The sequence below is a fragment of the Microtus pennsylvanicus genome, chromosome 1 (genome assembly GCF_037038515.1).
Source record: "Microtus pennsylvanicus isolate mMicPen1 chromosome 1, mMicPen1.hap1, whole genome shotgun sequence".
NCBI classification, from domain to species: Eukaryota; Metazoa; Chordata; class Mammalia; order Rodentia; family Cricetidae; genus Microtus; species Microtus pennsylvanicus.
In genome coordinates this window covers 121,481,930-121,502,792 of record NC_134579.1, presented here as the reverse complement: position 1 = coordinate 121,502,792, position 20,863 = coordinate 121,481,930, and the positions used below count along the sequence as shown (strand labels likewise).

General features: G+C 49.4%; 1 long non-coding RNA gene across 2 annotated transcripts; it reads left to right on the top strand.

The window, feature by feature from the left end:
• Positions 1 to 1,384: 1,384 nt before the first annotated feature.
• On the top strand, positions 1,385 to 20,240 carry LOC142840934 (uncharacterized). 2 transcript variants are annotated; one of them, XR_012908984.1, is made up of 3 exons: positions 1,385 to 1,430; positions 18,018 to 18,102; positions 19,578 to 20,240. It is a non-coding gene; the product is annotated as an uncharacterized LOC142840934 (long non-coding RNA). The 2 variants fall into 2 exon arrangements; XR_012908986.1 differs by lacking the exon at positions 1,385 to 1,430 and adding an exon at positions 17,779 to 17,864.
• The last annotated feature ends 623 nt before the right edge of the window (positions 20,241 to 20,863 follow it).

Here is a 20,863-nt window from a genome sequence, read left to right as displayed (position 1 = left end):
TGTCTGATCCTGCACAACCTGAGGCCAGCAGAACCCACCCAAGAGCCTCAGTGTGCACTCAGCCACCCTATATGCTTTTCCTACAATTACCTGTAGACATCATTCCTATTAGTGCTAAGTCACCATGGTTTCCCATACAATAGTGGTCCTATTTTTTTCTTTTTTTTAGGTGTTTATTTGGGTAAAATAATAAATGATAAAAACTATTAGTAAGTCATAAAGTGAACTTTATGAGCTGGTAATTGGTCTTTAAATACCTGGGGTTTAGGAAACCCTGGTCTGGAGTTTTCTGGAGAACTTTATTTGGGCTTCAGAAAAACCAATGCTTTACATACATTTGCATATATTATATCAAGCTTACCAAAGAGGGGCAGTGCAAAATGGCCTCTGTGCTGTTTGACTGGCTGCTGATTTCTCTGCTGGCCAATGGCATGGAGCAGGAAAAAGAAAATGTTCCAAGTAGCCTTGTACTGTGATGGTTCTGTCGCTTTAAACAGCATGTCGTGGGGAAAATACCTCGACATCTCTGGGCTTTGGTTTCCATAACTGTAAAGGAGCTGAGAGGGACCCTGCCTGGGACAGAGAGAGGGGAAGCAGGAGGCTTTCTGAGAAGAAGGTGGCAATAGAGGATGTCACCCAACTGCCCACCAATGGCCAGCCCCTGTTGCTGCCTGTGTTACCAGAGCTCTGCCCAAGAGGGTGTCCTGGGCAGACAGTGTCCAGGCATGCCAAGCCCTGCCTGGTCTCTGTCACCCTGACATTCTGCGAGAAAGGAACCCACAGAGCCACGTGAGGCTGCGCAGCCTGGCCGTGCATACCCTGCTCCTCTGCAAAAGTTTGGCCCTGCTCAAAACTAGGGCTAAAGACAGAGTGTTCCCTGGCTGGGAACAGAGCGACAGAAGGCTTCCCAGCCCTGAGGAGGGAGGCAACTTCCTGAGCACAAAGCCAGAGGGAAAGAGAAGGCACCCCCCCCCCCCATCCCAAGCAAAGGCAACTCTATGTCCTCAGCTAGGCTTTGAAAAAAAAAAGAAAGAAAGGAAAGAGGGAAGGAAGGAAGAAGGAGGAGAAGGAAGAGGAGAAGGAGAAGGAAGAGGAAGGAGGAGAAGGAAGAGGAGAAGGAAGAGGAGGAGGAGGAGGAGGAGGAGGAGGAGGAGGAGGAGGAAAAGAAGAAGAAGAAGAAAAAGAAGGAGGAGGAGGAGGAGGAGGAGGAGGAGGAGGAGGAGGAGGAGGAGGAAAAGAAGAAGAAGAAGAAAAAGAAGGAGGAGGAGGAGGAGGAGGAGGAGGAGGAGGAGGAGGAGGAGGAGAAGAAGAAGAAGAAGAAGAAGAAGAAGAAGAAGAAGAAGAAGAAGAAGAAGAAGAAGAAGAAGAAGAAGAAGAAGGAGAAGGACAGACTTGGGTGTCTCTGCCAGTCACTGGCTGTGCAGCTGCAGGTGAGGCACTCTCCTTCTCTGGTCATAGCCAAACCCAGCATTTATTAAGCCCTCTTTCCTTAGAAGGCTATGAACATTGATGAGGTTCTGGTCCAGTTTTCCTATATCTGAGGCAGAGAGGCTGGCATCCACCAGCGCTCGTCACACATTTCCCCATCCTCCTCCATTCAGCACCCCACTGAGGGCCTTTACCATCTGAGCCTCCAGCTGGTTGGTCCCCCTCCTAGACTTTCCTCTTGTGGAAGACAATCAGTACCTGGGAACACTATGGAGCGAGAGGTGAATGAGTTATGTTCAACCTCACTAGCTACCTGAGGTGTCCTCTTGGCCGTGCTTTCTCACCTGGAAAAATGGGGCTGCTTGTGGCAGCTGGGAGTGGAGTGTGGGATGCTGGGGTGGAGTGTGGGATGCTGGGGGTGGAGTGTGGAGTGCTGGGGATGGAGTGTGGGATGCTGGGGGTGGAGTGTGGGATGCTGGGGATGGAGTGTGGGATGCTGGGAGTGGAGTGTGGGATGCTGGTAGAGTGTGGGATGCTGGGGATAGAGTGTGGGATGCTGGGAGTGGAGTGTGGGATGCTGGGACTGGAGTCTGGGATGCTGGGGTGGAGTGTGGGATGCTGGGACTGGAGTCTGGGATGCTAGGGGTGGAGTGTGGGATGCTGGGACTGGAGTCTGGGATGCTGGGGGTGGAGTCTGGAAGTGGAGTGTGAGATGCTGGGGTGGAGTGTGGGATGCTGGGGGTGGAGTGTGGGATGCTGGGGATGGAGTGTGGGATGCTGGGAGTGGAGTGTGGGATGCTGGGGGTGGAGTGTGGGATGCTAGGGATGGAGTGTGGGATGCTGGGAGTGGAGTGTGGGATGCTGGGACTGGAGTCTGGGATGCTGGGGTGGAGTATGGGATGCTGGGGCTGGAGTCTGGGATGCTGGGGGTGGAGCTGGGATGCTGGGGGTGGAGCTGGGATGCTGGGGGAGTGTGGGATGCTGGGAGTGGAGCTGGGATGCTGTCTGTGAAGAAGGCCCTATGCTCTGGGCTTTGACCTCTGTACACTGTTTTGGTTCAATTCCCTCTGGTCTGTTTTCTTGCTTTGCTTTGTTTTGTTTTTCTGGGCCATCTAGTGATCGTGACACCCACAATCAGGCTGACTCCAGCTCTAGTTTACTTCTTTCTTGTGTGTGTGTGTGTGTGTGTGTGTGTGTTTATACGTCTCCTGTATTCACAGACATTGGAGGCAGAGGATAGCCTATGATGTCACTTCTTAGAGCCCTCCACCTTGAGTCTTGAGGGTGGGGTTCAGGATCTCTCACTGGCCTGGAGCTTACCAGAGATCTGCCCAGCTCCTCCTCCCTGGTGTTGGGATGGCAAGAGTCCCACTGCCTGATTTCGTTTGTTTGTTTTCCCCATGAGCTCTGGGGGCTTGAACTCAGTCCCTGTGCCTATAAGACAGGCTCTTTCCTGACTCCTCCTTTTCTGTCACTTGCTTTTTCCTTGAGACCTAATGGATCTGCTCATTGTGAGTGAGATTCTGAGCCAGTACTCTTAAACTATATTCATTTATTTATTAAGTGGTGTGTGTGTGTGTGTGTGTGTGTGTGTGTGTGTGTGTGTGTGTGTGTGTGAAGGTCCTTGCGGCAGTCAGTTCTCACTTTCTGTTAAGCAGGTCCTGGGGATTGAATTCAGGTTGTCTGTCTTGGTCCCAAGCCTATTTATCTGCTGAGCTCTCTTGCCAGTCCCTAGCCGCGTGGTAACTCGCCTGTCTAGGACCTGGCACTTGGCGCTTTCTGAGCTGCCGTCTGTCACATGGGTGAAACAAGGAGTGTCTGGTTGGTTCCTGTGCTCATCACAGCCCCCTCAACAGGGAGGCTGTTTGGAAAATGAACCTTGAGAAGCTGTTCAGAACAGATCAGCTGGAGACAGTGTGAACTTGTGTCCTCAGGCTCCCAGAGGCTGAGTGGCCTTGGAGGGAAAACACTGCTTCATGGAGACTTCAAGCTAGACTCAGAAGAACTTTCAGAGACTGGGAAGGAAGAGCCTTGTCCCATGGGAAGAAACACCCTGCGTCTCTGGAATGTTCTGAGCAGTGTGACCATTCTCAAATGTGGATACATCAGGGTGTGCTTGCAGAGACAAGGGGATAGGGACCTGAGAACACTCCTCTATGCCTACGGGCCCCAGAAATCCCACTGAAGCTCCAGCCAGACCCTCTGGGCCTCCTCCTCTCCCCTGCCCCCCACTAAATTTCTTCACAGCTGTCTCTGTGTTTCAGAGTCCACATCTCTGCCAGGGACTCTATTTTGGGATTTGTGGGAACGGGTAGCTTTTAACAAATAAGAAGTCCAGAGAGCTGACCCCCCTTCCTGCCCCAGGGCTTCCCAGTCCTCTCGTAAGGCAGGAAACCAAACAGGCTGCCCTGGGCCCAGGCCCCGGGCATGTGTAAGCTGGAGTGTGCCCGGGCTGTTCACAGAGAGCCCTCACGACTGGCAGAAGGTATCCCTGACTACATTGCCATTGATGTCATTGGGGTGGTGCCCACCAAGAGCTGGGCTTTCTTTGCCAACTTATTGCAAATTCCCACCACGTCTAGTGTCTGCACAGAGAGGTGGCATGCTAGATCCTGACGTCGCAGGAACAGGGGCAGGGGCCATAGCAGTAAGAGGTAGGAGCTTCACGATCTGGACACGTGGGGAGGCGGCCTTGTGATTAGGACATGGTGTGTGGGGGGGGATCACAGGACACGATGGGAGAACGCTAACACAGGACAGGGGGCCTCGGGATCAGGACACAGGGGCCTTGGGATCAAAACGTAGGGGCTTTAAGTGGGGTAGCATAGAGGTCTTAGGAGTGTACATGTAGATAGGTCACACTGCTCAAGGGTGCAGTTGTATGTCAATGTGTCCTTGTAACACGTGATTTTCTTGATCTGCTGTGGGCAACTGTCTCTGCGGGTGCACTGGTGACCTCACCATGTCTACCTTTCCATGGTGACCCCCATATTTATGTGTCTTTTCGCTGTGATCTAGAAAAAAATCTTTAAATTTGGCCTTCCAGGTTTGTCAGTGATAATAGGTCATTGCATAAAGCCAGGAACAAGATAGTCACAGTAGCACAGGCCTGTGAGCCCAGCACATAAGAGGCTGAGGCAGGACGACCAGGCATTGAAATACAGCCTGGGCTATACAGTGAGACATTGTGTCCCAAAGGACAAATCAAACAGCAAGGAACATATATATGTTACATGTGGAAACCACAGCTAGAGAGCGGGAGATCCAACAAACATATGTTTGACATATTATACACAGTAACATAACTATGAAGGCATAAGAGAGATAGACCATAGGTAATATCTGTGCAATATCGTATACTGTAAAAAACACAGAGGAGTGAACCTACCACGGGTAACCATTGTTAACACAGTGCCCGTGCTTCCCAGCCGTGTCCAATTCAAATATACAAAATGAAGGATGGTGTCAGCATTAGTCACTCACCTCTGAAAACTTTTTACAGGTAAACCAAGGCACGGCTGGCCATGGTAACTCACACTTTTAATCTGAAGCTCGGGAGCCAGAGGCAGGCGGAGCTCTGTGAGTTTGAGGCCAGCCTGGTCTACATGGTGAGCTCCAGGATAATCAGGGCTACATAGAGAGACCTTGTTGCAAAACAAATTCAAGGACTAAAATTATGCCTGTATATAATATAGATTAGTCTACGTACACAAATGAGGAAATAATGGATCTATTACATAAACTACAAATGAGCGAATGTTTGAATATGTTCCTAAGCTTTCTAAGAGGGGTCGTAAGCCTAGCCAAGTGCCACATTCCCTGCAGTAGGACCATCCGGTGGATACTGTTTCGTAAGTCTTTTTATTGTATTTAATGAGCCGCCCTGTCTGCAGATAGCTGACCGCAGCCACTTGGTGTTTCATTTCCTAGGCAACACATAGATAATCTGACCCATAGCCCTCTCTGGACTATTTAGATCATTTACGTGCATTGCAAACAAAACTATAACCTACATGCCTCTTAGTGCGAGCCGAGAGGAAGAATTCAGGGGTCAAAGGGTGTGTTTATGTAAATGGCTTTCAACACCCAGGTGGTGTCAGGTACTAACACGAGTGACTTTTCTATTTCCTGTGACAGAAAATTTGACAGAAGAAGCCTAAAGGAGGGGAGGGTTTGTCTGGGCTCCCGGTCTGCGAAGGTTTTATTCTTCACACACGGCAAATTTGAAAGTCGCCAGAGTGTGTGGCCAGGACTCCTCAGTCTCCGCAGAATAGAAACGTACCTCAGGCTAGGACATGCTGGTGCTATGACCCATGAAATGGCCCTACATCTGGCAGCTAGACGCCTCACCATGCCCAAAAGATTCAGCAACCCCTCAGAAAAGTGTCCCCAGCTGGGGAGCGTACGACCGTTAGAGAGGAAGCAGAACTCTGATGCTCGAGGTTTGCCTGCATCCCCTGAAGACATCCAAGGACTCAGGTGAGAACAGAGCTGGCTGTCCCTGGAAGGTTCTGCTTCTAGTGCTCTCTTCAGCAGGGCTCCTAGAAGCCTCAGTCCTCCTCAGGCAGCTGCCCTTCAGACCCATCCTCCCAGGAAGGACAGACAGCAGGACTCAGGTATGGCGCCTTGACTCCAAGCGCCTTCCATCCGAACCTCCTCAGTAGCACACAGCCCTAATGTGTGAACATTGATTTCTGGGGTGACAGGGAGGCCAGGATGATTTACATCCAATTTCCCATCCATGATACATCATTGATCTCCAAGAGTGCTGAAATATTTACTAGGGACAGCAATTCTGGGAGGTCCTTGGCCAGGGCCAGTGAACACAAGGATGAGAGGTGCAGGGAAGGATTATGGGAGGGGATAAGATCCCAGGGAATACGGTCCAAGCCATCTTGGACTATAATGGAGCTGGGAAACCTGGAGTCCTAGGCTTGGTTCTGGGAGGGGAACGGGAACCAGAGAATTTCTTCTTGCTCTCAATAAATGGTACCCAGGGCACCTCCTCAGAGTGGATGCCCAGGACCCACCCCCTCGTAGGACCCCTCATCATGCTCAGCCCATCACAATACTGATTCCCTCCTTTTAAGTTACTGTTCACACACAGTTTTAAGTACATCTCTGAATGTTCCAGAACCACAATGGGGACATAAACCATTTTACGTCCACAGTGTTTGTCCACAGGCCTGTCTAGAGCACTGGGGATGTGGAGACCCTGGAGCTTCACACCCAGCTAACCTAGGCGAGCCGGTAAGCTATGGATCCAGAGAGACCCCGTCTTGGAAACTAAGTTGGAGAATGTTAGAGAAAGACATCCCTTGACAACATCCGGCCTCCACGTGTCCGTGAACACACATGGGTCTGTAAACCTGCACACACAGGACTAAGAAAAAGAAAGTCACATATATTCAGACCTCACATATAGAGCTGAATGACAAGCACCAGTATCCATGCATGCCCACAGGCGCACACGCATGCACACACACGAACACACACACCATCTGAACACACCAGAAGCTTCTATCCCTGGCAAGCATGCACTATAGCTCTGCTATGCCCTCTGAACACTTCTCCCATTTGGGTGTGGGCTCAGGAATTCCCCACTTTGCTTGGCTCAGCTTATAAGTTTCTGGAATTTACCTATCCTAACCAAAGTTACTGCTGGACTTTCTGCTTAGAGTTTTCCAGGGCACACAGGTCTATCATGACACAGCCCTTGATCCTCCCTGGGTATCCCAGAGACCCTTGATGAGGGCTGAGGCTCGCCAGCATCTGGTCAACCTCACCAGTGTCACAGGGAAATGTTTTAGTGGCAGCCAAGATCTCACCTGCCCTGTTAGGTTTCCTCTCCTGCACAGAAAGTTCTCTCCTTTGTCCTCACACTAATCCCTGTTCACACCTCTGCCCACAGTTCAGTCTCTTTCCCTTGTTTTTATGCTGATCTCCCAGAGAACAGAGACCAGCTGGGCTGCTGACAGGCAGTACTGTAACTGCTCAATAAAATGGAATTGCAGCAATTACTGTTTCTGTGCAGAGACGCTGGCAGTCAACACACAAACAAGCAGGACCAGGAGCTCCTTCAGGCCACCGTAAACTACCTGAGTTTGCTGATGCTAAGAGACCACTGGCAAGGGCTCTCACAGTGACTTTCTATCCCACTGAGGGGCAAGAGGCGGCCTGTCAATCAACCTTGGCTCCCACTTCCCTCATTCTGACATCATGTAGTACTTAGAATGAACTCCCTTAGGTTCATTCGGGCACCGATCTTCAGCACATATCATTCTGACATATTACACAAAAGCAAACTACAGCTGGTGTGCTGGTTCATGTCTGTACAGTGCCCAGGAGTCTGAAGCAGGAGGATTGCTATGAGTTCGTGCCAAGCACGGTCCAGAGTGAGATTTTGTCTTAAAGGCTATTTGCCAGTGGATGGAGAGCCTGTGTGTTCCTGGATAGGTCAGTCATGCCCTCTCCAATCATGCTGGATAGGCAGCACATACAAGAATATTCAGGCAGCACAAATTGGATGCCATTGGCGGTATTTCTTTTTATTAAGAGGACACAACATGGAATGGTTTCAGAGGTGGAATGGATCTATGAGGAGTTGAGGGAAGGAAGAATATGATCAAAATACACTGTATAAAATTCTCAAAGAATTAATAAAATGTTATTTAAAATTTATAAATGAAATAAAAAGGGGGCAGGAAGATGAGCTGGCTCTGTAAGGTGCTCACCTGAGTTCCGTCTACTGAACTCTTTCAAAAAGTCAAAGGTAGGTGTGATGCTGTGCACCTGTCATCCCAGCACAGAGGAGAGGGATGGACGGAGACAGAAGGCTCTCTCCAGCCTCACTGGACAGTCGGTCTAGCCCAGTCTTGAGCTCCACATTCAGTGGGAGACGCTACGTCAAAAAGTGAGGAGGAAAGAGATGGGGGAGGACATACAGTTTCTACTTCGAGCTTCTGTAACACATACATATACACATGTGAACACAGATGCACATAAACCACACATATATGTACACATATTCACACATTTATCACTTACACAGAGGAAAAAATGAAAAAAGAAACAAAAAAGAAAGAAGGAAAGTAAGAAAGGAAGGGAGGGAGGAAGAGAGGGAGGGAGGGAGGGAGAGAAGGAAGGAAGGAAGGAAGGAAGGAAGGAAGGGAGAAAGGAAGGAAGGGAGAGAGGGAGGGAGGGAAAAAGGGAGGGAGGGAGGGAAGGAAGGAAGGAAGGGAGGAAGAAAGGAAGGGAGGAAGGAAGGAAGGAAGGAAGGAAGGAAGGGGAGAGGGAGGAAGGAAGGGAGGGAGGGAGAAATGAAGGAAGGAAGGAAGGAGGGAGGGAGGGAGGGAGGGAGGAAACACTCTTTAAATACACAGGATAAGAATTTCCCAAAGTGACCTAGGCTCTCAGTCTCAGCTGCAGTGAACCACATTGACATTTTTCAGTCTCCATTAAGGTGGTCGAAGATAGAAGAAGGAAGGGTTTCATTGTCTTCTCTGGGATTTTCTCCTAGGCCTCTTATTCCCATTCTCAATGCACCCATGCAGGCATTTATTTTCTTTCTTTAGTTCTCTCTCTTTTCTCTCTCTCTCCCTCCCTTTCTTTCTTTCTATTTATTTTTATTTTTTTGGTTTTTTTTTTGAGACAAGGTTTCTCTGTGTAGCTTTGGAGCCTATCCTGGAGCTCTTGTAGGCCAGGGTGGCCTCAAACTCACAGAGATCTGCCTGCCTCTGCCTCCAGAGTGCAGGGATTGAAAATGTGCGCCACCACTCACCAGATGCTGGCATTTTCTTGATCCTGCTGGAAGATACCAGAGCAATCATTTCAGAGGACACAGGGTAAACACTGAGTTCAGTTACCCAGTGTGTCTCCCTGCGTAGTCAGGATGCAGACCCATCCCGTTTTTCTGTCTTGGGCTCACTGCATGCACGCATACATGCGTGCACACACACACACACACACACACACACACACACTGTGGGCAGATAGTAGTTCTCGCTGTCTGGTGGCCACACACACACACACACACACGAGTAGAAAATGGCCTCATACAAACAGAGAGGTTGTGGACTCACTAACCATCCCTCACGTTAAACTGTGCTGAATGGTCTTTTCTTTCTCACGAGAGTATGAGGCCCCAAGAATGAAGCACATTGAATGTGAATTCCCTTGACTAGAACTTGGCACAGGCTAGCCCGACAAGAGCAGAATCACAGCTTTCCTACATGGTGGTTGTATGTGCCTTCTCCTTCGCCACATTCCCAGGCCCCTCTCAAAGCATGCATTTGACTGCTCTTGGCTCCTGGGCTGCACTTCCTGTCAATTGGGAAGCATAGAGAGGTTTACTTCCTGGGGCCACCCTGATGGCTGCTTGTGTCTGTATTCTCATTCTCCAGGGGGACAAATGTCTACTCTGTCACCTACTGTGACCCACATACTCTGGACACAGACATGAGTGCAAAGACGCATTGTCTTCCTAGGTAGGCAAGGCGACAGAGACAGTGGCTATCGCCCATCTCCACTGACCATCAGAGTGATGTGATGCTGATGTCCGGGCCTCTCAGAGGCTCCGAGGCAAGTGGACATTGGAGTAATGGCAATAAGACAGGGTAGGGGGCTGATAATTGGAACTTAAACATGCAGTGTCATTGTCCCTCTGTCTGATTCACGAGTATTCATCAGCCCCACCCTCAACCTTCTTCCCTTTCCTGGATGTGTGACAATTGTGTATGTGTGTGATATGTTGGTACACATATGTGTGTGATGGGGTGCCCATCTGCGTGTGTGTGTGTGTGTGTGTGTGTGTGTGTGTGTGTAGGGCCAAAGCTGGTGTCAATAGTTATCACCAATCACTCTTCCACATTATTCTTTGAGGCAGAGTCTCTCAGTCAAATCCCGAGCTCACTGATATGGCTAGTCTCATTGCCTAGCCTGCTCTGGGGGTCGCCTGTCTTTGCCTTCAGGAACTTGAATTACAGGTGGGTAACCACACCTATCTTGCATTTGCTTGGGGTTTGAGGATCTGAACTCCAGTCCTCGTAGCTGGACTTCAAGCACTTTGCCCACTGAGCCATCTCCCCAGGTCACTCCCCACAGCTATTGAGTTCTTGTAAAAGAACATACTGGACCTGTAACAGTCTAGTAAAAAATAATAGAGACTCAGAAAAAGGTCACAATCATGAATAGAGCAAGGACTGGAAGCCAGGCTGTCTGGCTCCCTCCCTCCTTCCTTTATCCAATGAAATACTGCAAACCAATAAAATTATCGAGGAGCATATAAGGGTGGCACATGCCCAAAGCTGGACCTCGGAGTCTGTCATCCCTTCACTCAACAGACATCCTGGGCACAGAGGGTCCAGCAGTGACTCCACAGGGCTGGCTTCGGTCCTTTGCCCTTCCCCTCGATGCCTCTTGTTCTTCTCTCAGAACCACATCACCACTAACATGTAAGCTCCGGGTCAACCCTTCCTCCCCACAGGTTTCCTTCCTCCGTGTGGGACCTGGGACATAGGATAGAAGCGCTCACAGTTATTGTCCCTTTTGACGTGTTTAAATTTCATCTCCTCCTTTCTGTGTTGTGGCATTTCCCAGTGTCACCCCAGAGCAATGACTGTCATGAGCCAGCCTCCACTTTCTAGTATTATTCTAAGCCACCTCATTGGCACATATATTCAATTCTTCCTCTGGAATCATTAATCTGCCACTTCTGGTTAAATTACGGCCAACATGGATGGTCATGTTCTTTTCAAGTTACCTGTTATCTAAACAACACTTGGGTGAATCCACTGATTCACACAGTTGGGACATGTGTACAAGACCGATGTGTCTGTGCACAGTAGCAGGTGTGCTTGTTAGACTTTCCTGGTTGTCTTAGACAGTGTTCTATCGCTGTGAAGAGACACCATGACCAAGGCCATTCTTAGAAAAGGGAGCATTTAATTAGGGGCTGGCTTACAGTTTCAGAGGCTTCGTCCTTATCATCATGGTGGAGCCTGGCAGCAGGCAAGTGTAGTGTTGGAGCAGCAGCTGAGAACTCATCCTGATCTGAAGGGAGGGGGGGGGGCAGAGCCTGGCAGGGGCTTCTGAAACCTCAGGGCCCACCCCCCAATGACACACTTCCTCAACAAGGCCACACCTCCTGATCCTTCTCAAACAGTGCCACTCCCCCATAACCAAGCATTCAAATCTATGACCCTCTGGGGGCCCTTCTTATTGAAACCACCACACTGACAGTCTAAGCCACTCTCAAACCTGGTTGAAATGCCTTGGCTCATCTGCTACAAGAGCCCGATGCAGACCCTGTAGCTCATCCCTACTTTTACAGGGCATTTTCCATTTCTGCCAAGTAGATGACTATGGAAGGAAACCATTCCCCCTTAGTGGCTATAGCTGATATTTCCCATTTTATTTTATTTTATTTTTGGTTTATTTTAAAGACAGTGTTTCATGTGTCCCAGGTAAGCTAGAATGTACTATGTAAGCCAAGAATGACTTTGAACATCTCATCCTTCTGCCTCTATGTTCTAAGTATCAAGACCACAGGTGTGCACCGCCATACCCAGGTTAGTGGTCCTGGGAATAGAACCCAGGGCTTTGTGCATACCAGGTGAGTGCTCTACCCACTGAGCCACACGCCTGAACATCCTTAACTATCCCTGAAGGAATGTCTTCACTTCTCTTCTCTGATCCTGTGGACTTTCTTTTGCTGTGAAGCACGGAGACAGTTGATTTTCCCTCAGTGAGTTTTTCCCCTCCTGGTGGGTATGTGGTACCCCGAGGAGATGGTGATATCTCCAGGTGTTTGGGATGGATGCTCGGTGAATGCCCAGGAGGCAGAGTAGGCCTAGCTCTGCTCATGTCCATATGGACCCATATTTAAACACATGCTTATTTTGAATCATGGCTCAATCCGTGACCACTTCCTCAGCTGTGAAAAATAAAGGGAGCTTCTGGGCCAGCCTTCCTGCCTGCCTCCCAGGGATGAAAGAGCAGCTGCATTGAAGTCTTTCTCTCGCTCCTCGGAGTAAAGGCAGCGCTTTCTCCCAATGCTCAGAGCAGGGGCCGAAGCCATTCATAAACTCTTATTGAACCATCAGCTTTGCAAAGTTTGCCTTAATGTTTTTGCATGCTATTGATCTGTGGGGAAGAACTATAAAAATTGACACCAGAATAAACTTTGAAAGACAGCCCTTGCTCAGCTGAGCCGGGATCAATGCGTATCGACCAAAGGCACGGAGGGAGGGGAAGAGACCACCCTGTCTCCATTAGCGGGTCCTCACTGGACTGGTGCCACTTTCTGGGTGTTTCCTAGCAGTGTCAGGCCCTCAGAGGCAGAAGCAGGGTTGTTTAGCGTGTGAACGTCCAAGACAACCTAGTCCCTCATGCTAGAGAACAGGTCTCAGAGAGGTTAAGTGAGTTGCCTAGGATCCCACAGCTCACATGTAGTAGGGTTTGAACTCAGGATTTCTCCAAGCACTCTGTGGTTCTCCACTGTAGGCACCAAGAACTGCATTGTCTTAGTAATTCTTTCTCCCTTGTAGAGGAGTTGTGGGCGAGGAAGCCTTGCAGAAGGAAGGGAAAACACATGTTGAGTGGTATTACCATGTCCCAGGCAAATAGTAGGCAGGCAGGGGAAGACTGACTATTCCCATAACCGACCAAAGCCCTCAGACAAGTGACTGAAACTTTCTCAACTTAAATTTGTCCAAGCGACAGGCAGAGAGGCAGAGAATGACAGCCTCTCCTCACAGTACAGAATGTGGTTTTCGAGGGTTACTGTCAACCCTTGTGCTAGAATTCTCTTGTGACGTTGGACCTGATAGGGTGGCTTCAGGGACAGGGGCTTATTTGGGCTCTGTGTTTCAGACAACCCCGTTCATCATGGTGGGGAGGGCTGGTGGGGCTGAATGGCTCACATCAAGATGTCCAGGAAGAGGAAGGGGTGAGAGATAGAGGGAGAGAGAGAGGTGGAGGAGGGGTGAGGAACAGGGACATGGGGGGGGGAGGAAGGATGGGGAGAGGGAGGGAGAGGTAGGGGAGCATTCATGAACTGAAGCTCACAAGGCTGGAGAAAGCATCCTGTCTGCTGCCTGTGTTTGGTGGGAGCTCCAGGGATGTAGTTTTCAAGAGTCATGGCCCAGGCTGGGTGAACTTTCTCATGATGAAACTGCCTTGCGGTCTTCCGTGCTCCTCTAGGTAGCTCCTCATCCATACATAGGAGCCCCGATAAGCTCATTAGCCCCCCGCAAGTCCCTGCAGTTTACCCAAGTACGCACAGATCATAAATAATAGAACTTGAACTCAGGGCACCATAACTTCTAAACTTGAAGTTTCTTGAAGTTGACAGTATTTTATCCCAGCAACTGGGCAAAAAAGCTAAGCCACATCTCAAAGGATGCTGCAGAGAAGGGAGAGGTCTCCAGACAACACTAACAGCTAGGGCGGGCATCCTATATGCTAATGAGCGCTGTGGTGGTTGATGTCGTGCACAGGTCCATGAAGATGTTTTCAGAAAGGATTACCTAGGATAGACGACTCTGCCTCAGAACGCATGGCTCTTTCCAGACACACTGAGGTGTGTGTGGAGGAGGGGGGTGGAAAGCAGGGGGTTTTGCCTGTCTGCTTTCAATGTTGTTGATGAGTGCATCCATTCTGTTTCTTCTGCTACAGCCATCCTTTACTAACATCACAACCTAGCTTCTTTTGACTTCTGATTGTGAACTGAAGGTTAACTACTCTCCAGGGATCTTCTGGACCTTCAACACCAGATGTGAGCTGATGAGTCCTCTGGCTTCATGCTTGGAGAAGCCACTGCATTCTCAGCTTCTCCAGCACCCCAACAGCCATTTTTAGACTCCTCAACCTGTATGCTGTAAGCTAATCTTGTGAATCTCTTTTCTGGTGTATATGTACTCCGTCTACTGTGTTTCCCCCAGAGAATCCCATCTAGCACCATCTCTCAGGGCAGTGGCTTCATGAGGGGGAAGTCCCTGGAACACTTGGCAGGGTGGCAGTGGCGAGGCCCCTCCTTTCAGAATATGGACTGGAACCAATGGATACAGCCTGAACTTTGGCCCCTGTCTGAGTTCCCCAGGAAGGGTTGGCAGCCCTTGCATTAGGGGGCTGTGTTTAGACAAGTAAGAGTCCCAGTATAAAGTGGGGTGCCCTGTGGGTAAGGGTTCAACTGTATACACTGTTGTTTTCGTGCATACAAGCCCCCTTCTTTCTTACTCACCCTTTATTTGACTTAAACCTTACAATATTTGGACCAATATGCAATGCCAGAGATTCAGAGACATTGAGAATTATGGCTCCAAGATGAACAGCTGGCTGGCACCCAGGGTTGATCCCAAGCCTAGACATGCATTGTCCTCAGTGAGAAGTGGGCACTGATGCCCACTGAGGCTGTTCTGGGCAGTTGTGGTGGTGCACACCTGTAATCCCAGCATGTGGGAGGCTGAGGTAGGAAGATCACAATTTTAAGACCAGCCTGGATTGCATAGTGAAACCCTATTTCAAAAGACTGAGGGCTATGTCCTGGGAGGTCCTGCTGTCTATGTGTTGCTTTTATTGGTTAATGAATAAAGGAACTGCTTTCAGCCTATAGCAGAGCTATAGGGGAACAGAGCTAGGTGGGGAAAACTAAGCTGAATGCTGGGAGAAAGGAGGCGGGGTCACAGAGAAGCCACATAGCCTTGCTGGAGACAAACAGAATTTTAGCCAATAAGCCACAGCCATGTGATGATACACGGATTAATAGAAATGGGTTAAATTAATATGTAAGAGTTAGCCAATAAAAAGCTAGAGCTAATGGGCCAAGCACCGATTTAGTTAATATAGTTTCTGTGTGTGATTATTTCAGTTCTGAGCGGCCAGGATGAACAAGCAGCTCCCTACAACAAGACTAGAAATGTTGCTTGGTGGTAGAGCATTTACATAGTCTTGCGTTCAACTTCCAGCCCTCCTTACAACCCAGTGGCTCTGCCTACATCTAATATATATAAATATATAGTATATGAATATATTAAATATATGATATACACGTGTACATTTCTTTTCTCCTGGGACACTTGCCAAGCACAGCAATACTTTGTTCAAGAGATACAGGGCGGCTTAAGGGAGGCTGAAGGAAGCCAGGGGCCCAGGAGGAACTTCCCGGGTGATAATGGATGCCACATGAGGCAGTCCCACCCCCACCCCCAGTCAAGAGTGGTATTTTATAATCTTCATCTCTCACAGCAGAAAATTTATGACCGCTTCCAGCTCTGAGACTTCAAAGCCAGAATAGCACTGCTCCCCCAGTCCTCACCCGCTCCCCGCTCCACCTACCTGATTCCTTCTCTTCTCTTGCATTCCTGCAAGTCCCTTCTTTGGCATGGCGACTCCACGGCTGGGAGAGAAGGCCCCCTCAGCCTGGGGGAGACTTACCTGGGAGGTGGAGGATGATAATGCCCCCCCATAAATAACTGCTCTCCCTCCCCAGACCACAAGTCACTGCGGATTTAGGGAGGAGGGAATAATGGCTGTGCTTCCCCCATAGGCAGAGCTGGGGGCGTGGGGACGTGCGTGCGCGTGTTTAATTTAATTTCTTCTTTCTTCTTACCCATGTCAAAAGCACCTTGGGCTCCTCCTGCTGCTCCTAAGAGCTTCTTTGAAGGGATTACAGCTTGACTCCGGGCGTCAGCTGGGAAAGATGGTGTGGGCTGGACATTTGCTGATCCTGCTCACCAACCCCATCCTTCAGACGAACGAGAGAAGTGTGGGCTCCCAGGGCTTTGTGGAACAACACATTACTGACCCCAGCTATCTTCATCCACTACGAGGCTGTACCCCACATCACCTTCTCCAGGCTCTCCCTGGAGATCATTCCTTGTTCACCATGTCTCAGTTCCTTCCCGGAGCCTCTCTGGGTCTTTTGATCTTGGTTTGGGGTCCTCCACCATGCAGATATGGAAGCCCACAGTGGTTTTGCACAGCTTGTGGGAGGTTTGTCAAAGGACTCTAAAGGGAAGATGAGGGAGGGAGAAGAAATGGGACCCAGCTAGCATGGAGTAGAGAGAAGCACAGAGCTGTGGACACAGCACTTGAGGGACACAGTACTGCAGCATAATCCCTCCCAGAACTGCCTTATGGGTTGCTCGAAAAGAATACGCTGTCCCTGGAGTTATTCTGCCAAAGACTCAAGACTTCAGGATTCAGTATCTATTGTATTTTCGTTTGGTATGTATATATACATATATGTGTGTGTGCATATATATATAATTTCTGTGTATGCCAGACTGACCTCAGACCTACTATGAGGATGACCTTGAACTTCTGAACCTCCTGCCCCCACCTCCTGTGTGCTGGGATTGCAGGTGTACACCACCACAACTGGTGTATGCCATGTGGGAATCGAACCCACGGCTTTGTGCGCAGGAGACAAGCACTCCCCTGACTGAGCCACAGTTCCAGTCCTTGAAGCCACGGTCTGATTTACTCAGTTTGGATCACGCAAGGCCTCTTAGCTTTAGGCAGGTAGGAACCAGGAGCCTGTCCCTTGAAGTGTGTGTCATAGCAGGAGATGAGGAGCGGACACCACAGTGCAGAGGCCAGGGAAGGACAGTTTCTAGTTGGCCATGCCCACTGCAGAGCTGGGCTTGGCTGGTTCACAATGGGTCTCACACACTGGGACTTGGACGCATCAGGCAGAGCTGCACAGGTTGCATCCTGCCCAAGACCACTTCTCTTAGGAGGAAGAGAGCCGCTAAATCCCAGCACAGCCTTTCCTTGCCAAAGAACTGCACCCACGCAGGGGAAGGGATGGCTCCCCTAATGTGCAAAACTGCGCCAGGCACTTGGTGTGAATTATCATTTTTAATCCTCTCAACAACCTTGAAAGGTAGGTGTGGTCCATTAAAGGTGCTCACAGAGACTCCTGTGTCTTCTCCCTGGAGGAGTCATGTCCCTGGGGAAGGAAGGGTATTGCTCAGGGTGCAGGATTGAGGGGCGGAAGGTAAGTCCCTCCCATCCCCCTCCCCAATTCCTAATCTAAATTCTCTTGGCCAATTAAACATAATGTATTTGCATCCTACAACTTCTAGAGACAGGACTTGAGAAAACTTTTGACTTTCTCTTGGCTTCCTGGAGCTATGAACCCCTCAGATGAAGCTCCCCTACTGTGATCTCGGGGTTGTCCCTACAGCTGAGACAGGACAGTGGTGTCCCTCCCTTCTAACCGTCTTTGAACCACAAGGTTTTAGGTAGCTTCCTCCACTATGTTCTTACTTGTTGAACACTTGTTCCATGCCCCATAATAGCCTTGGCCCATTGTGACAGACACAGCCTGAGAGCATACTGACATCATGGAGCCCAACTTCTCCAGAGAGGCAGTCATCTGGCTAACGCATAAGGTGCTGGAGGGACCAGTTGATAAATGTCCCGTTTGATGTGTAAGTCTGGGGATGGCATCTCACTTGGGCACCCAGCTGGGTGGACCTTCCCTGGCTCCCTCCCCACTCCCTTAACACCCAATCTGCGTCCAGGATGACAGCTGAGGAGTTTTGGAACAGCAAGCATAGGGAGTCTCTTCTTGCCTTCCTCAGGATGGCCGAGTCAGGATCTCCGTGGACTTTGGTTGAAAAAGGCAAAAGAAGAACAACAGTTGCTTTGTCGGGACCCACGGCCTGTGTATGTATCTCCACTGGTGTTGCACTTGTGGCTGGCCTTGGATGGTGACGCTGCTCGGACCCCCTGACAAGCAGGGGACTGAGTCTGGGTGGCAGGGAAGAATTTCACACAGACCCAGCCAACCTGAGCTTCACGCTGGAACAAAACACGCTACTTGCAGCAGGGAACCATGAGTCACTGTCTAATCTGGGTGCTCTGAGCCTGCTGCCGGGAGATCAACAGACCGGCCTCAGCCGGGCGGAGAGTGGAGATGGCAGAGCCCACAGTTTCCACTGGAGCCAAGCCTGAATCCCCCGAGGCCTTCCTTGGCCTCATCAGAAGGATTAAGGATGCTATTTTAAGGATCTCCTGAGTGCTCCTTAGGAAAACTTCCAGCAGGGTTGAGACGGGTCCCACCAGCTCCCACACCTCTCAGCCTAGCACGCTCTTCCTCAATCAATAGTGGCTGCCCACGAGCTTCAAGCCCCAGCCCCTGCCTGTCACCAAGAGTGTGCCCCGCAGAATCTGTGTTTTCTAGCATGTTTGGTGCCCAGTAGGGCTGGGAGGAGTGGTGCAGAGAAATGAATTTCCCACCACACATGAATTACACTTGGGAAATAGTTGGTGGCATTTTTTTCTGGGGTCAGCATTTGCCTGTGTCCCCCAAGCCTGAGTGATACAGGCAAAAGGGTTGGGAAGATCTCAAGGCCAGCCTGGGCTCGAGAAGACCCTCTATCAATGAATGCCGTTGAATGTTAGGCTATTAATCTTTCTCAACACATTTTGGCCTTGGACCTGCCATTGGTAAAGAAAAGAAGTGTGTGTGTGTGTGTGTGTGTGTGTGTGTGTGTGTGTGTATCCCTCTGTATGTGTGTGTGTTTATGTATGTGTGTCTGTGTGTTTCTGTCTCTGTGTGTGTGTGTCTGTATGTTCCTCTGTGTGTGTGTCTCTATGTGTGTCTGTATGTCCCTCTGTGTGTGTGTCTCTATGTGTGTCTGTGTGTCCCTCTGTGTGTGTCTGTATTTCTTCTGTGTGTGTGTCTATATGTCCCTCTGTGTGTATGTGTGTCTGTCTGTGTGTGTCCCTCTCTCTGTGCGTGTTTGTGTGTGTCTGTATGTCCCTCTATGTGCGTATATGTGTCTATGTGTGTGTGTGTCAGTGTGTCCCTCTGTGTGTGCAGTATATGATGTGTCTGGTGTGTTTGTGTATATAGTGAGCACCTTGGATGGATTTTGATGTCATTTGATCCATGGCCGTCATTTTGAGAAAGCCCTGCTTCAGAACTAGCTATCGGGGGAAGACACACATTTTGCTCTGGGTTTTACAGAGAGGGAAACTGAGGTACCAGAAAGTGATTGCCATACAGAATGTGTGTCCCAAGGTAAGTTCACACAGCTTGTTGATATGAAGATACACTATATTTAGAACTGTAGCCATCACCGTTGCAAATCAGATTTTAAAAAATTCAGATTCTGACCCCGATTCTGGATTGCCAGTCTAGGGACAATCTTCAGCTCGAGAATGGGGACCGGATCTGTTCCTTGGCTCTGATTCTCACTCTGTGGAGTTGATCTAGTCACATCATCTCTGAATCTCATTGGATAGATGAAGATAACAACCTGTCTTGAGGCTTTGGGGAAAGAATTAGATGAGATTATTATGTATGTGTAGTCAAGAAAGTATCCCACCCATGGCAGAAACTAACACCTCTAACAAGCACAATGACCAGGCGTCAGATGGAAAAGGGAAGATGGTCTCCTCCTGTGGAAGGTAACCGTCCCCAGCATCTAAGGACTGTCTCTACTCGTGTGTCATGTTGAACCTGTGTTGAACAGAACCCTGGAGTGCACAGACTCTGGACCTCTCTATCCACTGCCCAGACCGCAGGCATGCCCCATTCATTCCCAAAGCACACCTCTCTAGACAGCTCCTCAGTGTGGCCCCAGTGCCACCACCCTAGAAGATATTCTTCAAGAGAAGAATTTGGAGTTCAAATAATCGCCAACAATGTCTCCTGTTCTAGAGCTGCCCCCTCCCACAGAGATGTTCTAAGTGTCTACTGCCATAAAGACCCTGGGAAGTCTGATAGCAAAACAACAAACAAAATGTGATAGTTCCTGTTGCCTGGACTCGAAGCTCCACAGACTCATTTGACAAAAACACCCCAGTGGCAAGTCTTTTGTTGTATCACTTTGGTGACTTTTGCATTAAAGGATTTTGTGCATTAAGTTACTTAGTTCCTAAGGGAATTCTCTTTACAACTATGATGATAAGACATTATTATTATTATTATCCTGCACTTATGCTGTTCCTTGTGAGTGCTGGTTTGTATAAGAACAGTCTCCATATGTTCATAGATTTGAATGCTTAGTGATCAGGGAGTGGCGCTATTTAAGAGGATCAGGAGGTGAGGCCTTGTTGGAGGAAGTGTGCCACTGAAGGTGGGCTTTGGGGTTTCAGAAACCGTAGCCAAGCCCAGTGGCTCTCTCTCTCTCTCTCTTCCTGCTGCCTGAATGTAGATGTGGAACTCTCGGTTTCCTCCCCAATGACTTTTGTGCTTCCCTGCTCTCTGCTATGACAATCATGGTCTAAACCTCTGAAGCTGCAAGCCAGTCCCATTTATCTGCTTTCTTTTGTGAGTTGTCGTGGTCATGATGTCTCTTCACAGCAATGGAACAGTGAGTAAACCACCATGCTTCTGTTTCCCCTTGGGAAATGCTGGTCCCTGACGCTCAGTCACATCATGTCCTGATCCGGTACTCACTGATTTGGTCATAAAGAT